General features: G+C 40.6%; 1 pseudogene; it reads right to left on the bottom strand.

Annotated features, from left to right (window-relative positions):
• Positions 1-4,818: 4,818 nt before the first annotated feature.
• Positions 4,819-9,064, bottom strand: part of LOC140937155 (uncharacterized) — a 15,099-nt pseudogene continuing 10,853 nt past the window's right edge.

Genomic DNA, 9,064 nt, shown 5'->3' with positions numbered 1-9,064 from the left:
GGGTCGGCCTTATTTTATATCTTTACACCGACCTACTGTAAAAATATAAACTACAGCCGACGCTTTTACGTTTAAAGTGCATGCGTCTTGACGATGTACAGTTGAACCTCGTTAATGAGGACACTGAGGGAGCTGTAAAAAGTGTTCCTATTAACGGGGTGTCCGTATTAAGCGGGTTAAATTTAGAGAAAATGTAAGCGCTGTTTTCCTCAGGGACAAAGCACACTGTCCGTTATAATGAGGTGTCCGTGTTTAGTGGGTGTCCGTAAAGCAGAGTTTGACTGCAAATATGATGAGAAACATCTTAGATCTCTCAGACGTTTACACGAAAATGTGAAAACCCGTCTAGTACATGATGTACACTTTTACATCCACACTTTAAACCCGTCTGGACGTTTTGGCAGTCCTCTAGCTAGTATAAATACGGCCATTAATGTGAAGTTTCTGGAGAAAGACTAGAGAGTACAGCTGACTCATATTGGTCTGTTCCTAGCCTACATGGCAGGCGCAAAAGGGGAGCGGTAATCCCCATGCCTTTTCCCCTTCTTCCTAATCCCCTACCCCTTTCCACGCATAGGCGTACGGGCCGGGGGGGGCGAGGGGGGCTGCAGCCCCCCCAAATTTTGGGCAACTCAGATTTTTTGGGCAGCGAGAGAAACTTTGGGCAAAGCCAGTTTTTAATGACGTCTCCATGTTTATTTAATTATTTTAAAGACCTGAATATTAACCTGAAGTCGGCGTAATAATCCAGTCACATTACAGTGGTTGCCTAGCATGTGATGAGTAATTTACATATTTGCAGTTTTTTTTGTTGGGCACTATACTGCAGGGTCTTTTTTGCATGAGCAGGCGCGACCGCTGACTTGTCAAAGAGCACGCGACCAGTGACAGCGACCGTGCTGCATAGTCATAGGAACCAAATTGTTCACTTTGAAAGCTTGCTTGAGATTGAAATGGTAGCAGGAACTTAGGAAAGACCTTCGTTGTACAAAATAAGTAAAGATCTGTTGATTTAAAGTGGAGACTGATGCGCTGAACGAGGTGAAAGAGCAAGTTTCTCAAGGATGTCTGACACGAACATGGCTGCTTGTTGTTGTTTATTTTGGCGCTCGACTCGTGTCTTGATTCCCCTTTAAGAACCGCAAAGTTTGGCATAGAATGCATTGCTGATGCGTAGCTACTGAGCAAAATGTTCTTTATTTAGTGTTTGTCTATAAATCGGATGTAAATCAGTTTCTCGATGCGGTAAAGGATTTCTGTCAATTATTTGTTAATAGCTGATTTATCCATATTTCGGGAATGGATTAATAACGATCAGCGGGCGACCACCACGCCGTTTTCAGTTGGAATAGAAAGTTTTTGCCTTAGGTATTTTAGCGATACAAAGTTTGTTTATAGGAAAATTGTAGAACTTCTTGTTTCTGCGTGGACTAACATTGTAACGCATCTTTTACAGGAATTTGCTTTTAGCCAGAACTTAAATGTTCTAATGATTTTTAACTTTTGGTCGGCATCACATGTTTACTGTACTTCTTAGGAAACCTGACGGTTTGTTTCATCAAAATCGGCCACAAGATTGGACTTTAATTTCGGTCCTATTGAATGCAGTTTTGACTGTGTCTCATTGATATTCATTTTTTTTATTGTTCGAGACATACAGAGTGACTACCACAAACATCTCACCAGGTGACTAATCTACGTCTCGTGTGCTCTTAATTTTGTAGCTTTAAAGAGCTGGGAAAATTGTAGAACATATATTAATTCACTACTGAACTGAACATCGGCTTTCGCGCACTTCGAACCCACTCGCTGAAATTTGCTATGTTTTTTTTAAATATTTCTCTTCCTTTCCGATTTCAAAACAAAGAAAATTGAAAGTGTTTACTTGCATCAACAAACGTTTCTGCACTTTGTTTAGACTTCGATGAGGTCAGCGCAATCCTGCAGGCACTACATATACGCGCGCTGTTGTCCAGGTCAAGTGGGGAGATGAAATTTGATAGTAGCTCGTGTATGTTAAAGCCGGTCTACTTCGCTTTTGTTAAGACCATGTTAGAGTTTTTTTTGCAAACTACACATTTAGTTAAATCACGAGCACATTCGCCAAGACCAACGAGCAAAATAATCGCTATGATAGCTTTGAGACCCGCCATTTTGATGAAGGCAAATCCTGTGGTGAGCCTCCATGCACATCGCTTGTTCAGCGATCGCGCATGCTCATGCAAAAAAGACCCCTGTTTTTGCACTGTACTAGCTGGAATGGGCTATTTCCAGTCGTGAATTGATTTAAATAAACTTTCGCATAACTTTCTAGAATCATCTCCACTCGAAGAACAGAGTATGACAGATAGCATTTAGCAAAGGGTATGAAAGTGAGGAAGTGGCTGACTAATTCTCGGTTTGAATTAGGAGAAGAATCTTAATTCTTTTAAAAAATCTATCGAGCGGTTTAAAATTAGTCGCTAATTTGTTAAAGTAGACCGAAATGTTTACAAAACCGCTAACAAGAGTATCTCGATACATACTAATCAAATCTTTCTTTCGATTCTAGCAATCAAGCAGAGCTATCTCTACGATCTTTCACACATGTTTTTAAAAAGATTAAAACTACTATGAGGTGAAATTGCAGGTCAAAAGCGCTTCGTTTTCTACAGATAACGGCCAAAAATCAAGATTTTCCTTTTCTTACCGTATTTCTAATAATAAAAACTTCATTCCAAAATATCTCGATAACGCTCTTAAGATTTTGCTTAAACTTCACGAACATCGAGGTGACCGTATTGGAGAAAAATGCTCCTGTGAACGAGTTTGTAAGGTTCCCGTGCCGAGAATCATTGCTGAAGTAAATTAGGTAATGGGCGGGAGGGGGGGGGGGTCATTTGGTTGCTATGACAACTCCGATGTCATTGCAACCCTGATGATGACAAATTTTCATCTTAATACAACTGTGGTCGCAATTTTTCCAAATGTTTGTCTATGCGACGTGGTTTATGCTCAGACTTGGTATTGACCCTGAAAAACCGTATCGAGCCACCTACATATGCCAGGACGGCCTATGTTGTTGCAATATGACCCTCATTTCTTTTCGACTCTTTCGTAAAAATTTGGGCAACTTGCGAGATTTTTTTGGGTAAATGGTTTACCGCCCCCCCTGGCAAAAAATTTCCCGTACCCCTATGTTTCCACTTCTGCTATGCAGGCTACTGTTCCGGGTTCAGATGGTGGGAACGGCGCAAATGAAAGTGAGTAGGAAAGAAAAGCGAGGAGATGCGTGGGGAGTAAGAAGACAGGTGATATTTTTTTTCTATCTTCATTGCTCGAGATGGCAGGAAAGCTGTCGGATTGTCGCGAAATGAAGATATTTCATAATACTACAAAACTATGCGTGCGAAAGGAACAACAGGTTGGAAGGAAAGTCATGGAACAATGAAGATCTCAGGTAAAACCTCAAAGGTCTTGCTGATACAGGACGAATTACTCTTGCCTTAATCCCTCTTCCTCTCACTCTTATTATAACCATAATTATTATTATTACTATTGCTACTACCACTATATTATTATTATTATTATCAGAAATTATTATTATTATTTATTTTCTCCTTGCTTCTTATTTGGCGATACTCTATGTGACCGCCCGGAACAGGGTAATATACTCTAGCCTGCGTACCTGGCTGTTTTTTGGTGTATATTTTATTTTGTGGTTCGCAAAGTAAGACTTCCAGCAGCGCGAAAGCTGAACCTAGGTCGAAACAGAAAACGATTGGGGGTGGGGGCTTTTATCCGTCCTCGGCCAGTTCAGCTTTTGCGCTCCTGAATCTCTTACTTTACGAACCACAAAAAACACTAAAAAAACCGACAGCTACTACTGGTTACGCAGGCTAAATATACTCTCATTGACCTATCGGTACAAGTGCGTTCCACTGTGGTTCAAAATATTTAGTAGTTTAAACTCATTTATACAATCTTTATACAACATAACATAGCAACTTTATTTACAACTGTTGATGTATTCAGCTGATACCAGCCTATCAGGCGAAACCCTTAGGGGACAGAAGATAGTTGACAAGACACCAAAAGGAATAATGATAGTAATGATAAAATGATATCAAAAATCATTGTGTAGATAGATTATACTAAAACAACCTCCTCACAAAGGCTCTCCCCCTATAAAATGGGAGGGGCGGGAAAATTCACTAAAATTTAAAACTTATAAGAATTATTTTAAAAAAATTATAACAGTTTGTAAACTCAAGGAGTTAAAACTCTACTAAATAAACTAGAAAATGTTTAAAATACTTTAAAAAGTCTTTTAAGACTTAAAGGAGCAAAACATTGGCGGAGAGAGATCTGGGTACGGATCTAGATCTTCAAGCAAGTGGGGGCCCCTCTCATCAAGACCCTAAGAAGAGAAGGGATCCGGCCTCGAAAATAACATTCTCGGCCTTGCAGGTTACAGTTTGGCCTCAATATAAGGTGGGGGCCCGGGCCCCTAGGACCCCTCCCCTCGATCCGTCAATGTTCTCTTTGACTTTGCATGTCCAGTTTAGACCATCTGCACGGTTCAAGGTACCTTTCCTTATTATTGATTTGTTAGTGTAGTATTAAATGGGCTGTGCCACGCCTGTCGAGATCATTTTGTTAATATTAGGAATCACTCGTCCTTACTTAAAAAGAAACTTAACTTAAGCGAAGAAATTACTTGTAAATGACAAAATTACTACTTTCTGTCGAACAAATGTCTCCTTAGCATTATATATCAAAAGTTACAGGTAAGACTGGTGGGCTAACAAATTTTCAAAAACCACAGTTAAAATCCGTTTCATCTTCTTCCAAGTTTTGTCCTTTTGTATTTGCTGTTATTTATACATTCTTTTCATGTTTTGAGCGGTTATTTTCATGTCTCACTAAATTTTGGTGGCGGTTACCACTGTTTGAAGTTCAATAAATTTTGTGGCTCAGCTCCTTTAAATCTGCATACGTATGTAAAGACATTTTTTCTTTTTATAAAGTTATATATTGGGTGACTTAGCACTGAAACTGTCGTTAACATAGCTGGATGATGACAACTCATTTTGCACCAAAGGGTGACAAATCCGGCTTTCGAGATTTCTCACCAAATCCCTTAAGTTACGCATGTTAGCGTAAAAGGAGAGACAAGGGAAAATAAGCAACAAAACTTGGTCGTAAAAATGTCACGACCATGTTGAACTAGACAAACTTAGCCAAAGTACCACGCTTCTTTAATTGTGGCTTACATTTATCATTGACATCTTCGCCTTGCTACCAACTCAAGGAATATTTTATAAGATTGTATTTGTTTGTAAAATGAAGAAGAGAACAAAAAAAATGCTGAACCTTTTTTCAAAGAGCATCTAGTTGCATCTACATACTGGCAACAAGACTAATTAAATAAACGAGGAAAGCTCTTTGTCGATAGTTGTGGCGCAAACACAAGAACAAGTAAAGTGCGCGGACAAGAGGTGGAAGAAATCTTCAGCATTGATATCTTTCTTACTCTACGTAACCATCATCATCCGATCAACGACTCATCGCTGGTAATTTGCTTGAGCTTCATAATACAATGCTGGAGAAAGATCATCGTCTAGTCATTTACCCACTTAGTCTCTATATAAAAATAACACAATGCGACTGGATATCCCGTTTAAGGTTTTCCGCCTCTAGCGAACTAATCGGATTATCTTCCACATTCAAACAGATCAAACTGTTATTAATCAGTAGAGCATCTACCAATTCTACAGCTCCAGATTCAGTGATATTGTTACCGGTCACAATCAAGTGCGTAAGAGTACGATTTGATCGAAGTGCTTTTCCAAACGAGGATGCTCTCGAAGAGCCGATCGCATTGCTTCCCAACTCTAAAGCCTTGAGAGAACTGTTAGACGCAAGAGTTTTCGCGAGGGCTTCTGCACCCACACAGCTGATCTTATTGAGAGCCAAATCTAAATGGGTCAATTGAATACCAGTAGATTCCAGTGCACTTGCTAAGGCTGCTGCCCCTAAATCGCCAATAAGGTTAACTTGTAGATTTAAATGGGTCAAGCTGTGATTTGATTGCATTGCCTTTCCGAGAGCTTCTGCTCCTGGATCTCCGATTCCATTTTCAGTCAGATATAGTCGAGTTAGAGAGCGGTTCGATTTCAGACCTTCTCCAAGGGATGCTGTTCCCGAATCACCTATCGCATTGCTGCATAGGAACAAATGACTCAAAGTGCAGTTTAATTGGAGAGCCTCTCCAAGCGCTGCAGCTCCCGCCTTTCCGATCTCATTGAATGAAAGGTCTAAATAAGTCAACGATCGATTCGATCGCAAGGCTCGCGCAAGTGATGAGGCGCCAGATGCCCCAATCAAATCACAGCGCACAAAGTGTTGATGGATTTCAGAATCAGAATCCAATATAAGGACGGGTTTTACGTTTTCTTCACTTCTTAATGGATTACTTAAATCGAGGAAGGTAAGAGAAGAGTTAGATCTCAACACACGAGCAAGCTCCTGAGCTCCTGGATCACCAACATCATTATCACTTAGATCCACATACTGTATAGAACGATTGCTATTTAAACTATTTGCTAAAACAATTGCTCCTAGATCCTGGATCTGGTTTCCCGCCAGAGTTAGATGGGTTAAAGTACAATTTGACTGTAGAGCTTTACCTATGACAATGGCTTCTAAATCATGGACGCCAGCGTTACAAAGACTCAAATGTGTCAAACTATGACTCGCGCGAATAACTTCTGCGAGTGCTGCGGCTCCCTCAGAGCAGATGAAGTCTCCTCTAAATTTCAAATGTGTCAAATGAAGTAACGACCGAAGACACTTGCCAAGTTCTCTGGCACCAAAATTCTTGATCCATGACTGGTGTTGTGTAAAACTTGCAATGAATCTGTTTTTTTCAGAAGAGGAAAAAGAACATTTAGAGTCTTCTTTCAAGTGAGGGTAGCTACAAAGCTTCAAAAAAAGAAAGTCAGTGTTCACGCTAAGCAAATTCAAATGCTTTAAGTCTTTTTCACGAACCCCCTCAACTGTTGCTAACAGTACCTCGTTTAAAGTACTATTTAAACATAAATCTGTCAATGTGCTGTTGGTTCTCAAGTATTCGGAATAAACGATATAATAGCGGTCAAGTTGGCCAAGCCTCAACTTTCTCACTGGAAAGCATTTCGCCAGTACACGCACCATTTTTCTTTGGTAATCCTTTAGTTCACTCTCATTGTCTTCACACTCTTTAATAACATGAAGTGTTTTAGTACCACATCGTCTAAAACTTTCTCGTTATCACTCCATTTGTCCACACTTATAGTCCAGTCACTAGGTTTGCGTTCGCAGACCTCGAAATACCTGTTGGCTTCAGCAAGGGCGCCATCGTTTGTCATATGTGGCCTTTCTTGAAAGAAAAAAGAACAAAGACGTGATATTACAAAAACTGCCATTTCACTGCTCTTGCTTGACACTATTGGAATTAGAAATTCCCACACCTGCCAGTTGTCAACAGGACTGAGCTTAGCTAGCAGAGACTGGGCTTTTTCTTTGTTTCCAGTTATGATTTGCTTGGCCAGGTAGAATGCAGCAAAATATTCCTGGAAAGTTTTGTGAGTAAAAGCATACCATGGCTTTGGCCTAATTTGGCTCAAACTAGGCTCACGGGAAAGAAACGGTAATTGTAGGAATTCAGTGGACTCGCTTGTTTGGTCATCTCGACTGAAATACAAATGATTCTTCAACAGGGCTTCAAATGCTGTTTCTCCCAACTGGTTCAGCTCGTCTGAACATCTCTCAAGGGGATCGTCGTCACTCAAAGGCACGCCCTTCCTGGTAAAATACCTTCTCAGAGCACATGAGACAAGATCATCGTAAATTTTCGTTCTACTGGAAGGGAAAATTCCCTTTGTCTCTTCACACAGAAGACACAACAAAGCTGTATTTAGTGGATTAGCCGTTAACTCTCTCAGCTCTGTGTTAATTTTCAGCTGCTGAATCATTTTTTCCGCAAGGCTTTGGTCCTCGTGCTTGCTGAAATACTTCGTGATGTAACTGTCCGTTTCATCATCAGTTTATCCGGTGATTTCCAGGAGCGTGTCACAGTATCGTTGTAGTCTCATTCCCGCTTCATGTCGAGCTGTTAAAACGAGGAAGGCGTTGGAAAAAATTTTGCCTTGAATCAATGACTGAATGCACGGAAGCAGCTCCTGACGTAATTCATCCAGACCATCCAGAATCAGTAATATATTAGACTGATTTGAACGAATAAAATGGAAGAAGTCTTCTTTTCCCTTCTTGCCAGCATCTTGTGGTATAAGCTGATCATCAATAGCTTCCTCAATGGTAGCGGTTTTCATGTGCATGTCACGGCATTTCAACAGGAGCAATATCTTTACTTCAGGAAACGAAGCGTCAGGTGGAATTTCCCCCACGGACCAATCATGAGCCAGCTTTTGACAATAGGTAGTTTTACCCATCCCAGGATTCCCCTCGATCAGCACCACTCTTGGACTGTGGCATTCTGGAAGTGACTTGAATATTTCTGTCATATTGACGCTCTCATCGGTTAGTTGTGAACGTTCTTTTCTTCTACTAACTATCTGCAATCTTGTAAAAATGTTCGATAGCTTCAGCTGTAGTTCATCTTCACACCATGGAAAGGGACACAACACCGCGCCTTTGTAGTCTCGTCTGATAAGTTCGACAAGTTTCTCTGGAATAACTAATGAGGGAAAATAAAAATAAGGCATATAATCTTATCCGCGCTTAAAAAAAGTACATTTGAGCACTGGACAAAAATCACCATATTTTAACAAGAAAGAAAAAACACTATGCTTTTATTTCCCTAGCCTGAGTAGCAGGCGCTTGGAACTGGAGGCGCGTGTCTTTTTCGCGCGCGCCAGTTCTCTCTTTTGCCCACTACTTCCAAGGGTCTGCTACGCGGGCTATAATTCCCCCTTATTTAAGTCGGGGTTTTCGTTTGCCCCTGTTGGTATGCGCACACCACTTGTATCACGAGATTAAATGTGATCTGAAGACTTTCTTTGATAGCTGCATGCAAGGCTAT

The sequence above is a fragment of the Porites lutea genome, chromosome 5 (genome assembly GCF_958299795.1).
Source record: "Porites lutea chromosome 5, jaPorLute2.1, whole genome shotgun sequence".
Taxonomy (NCBI): Eukaryota; Metazoa; Cnidaria; class Anthozoa; order Scleractinia; family Poritidae; genus Porites; species Porites lutea.
This window is presented reverse-complemented; position numbering and strand designations above follow the sequence as displayed.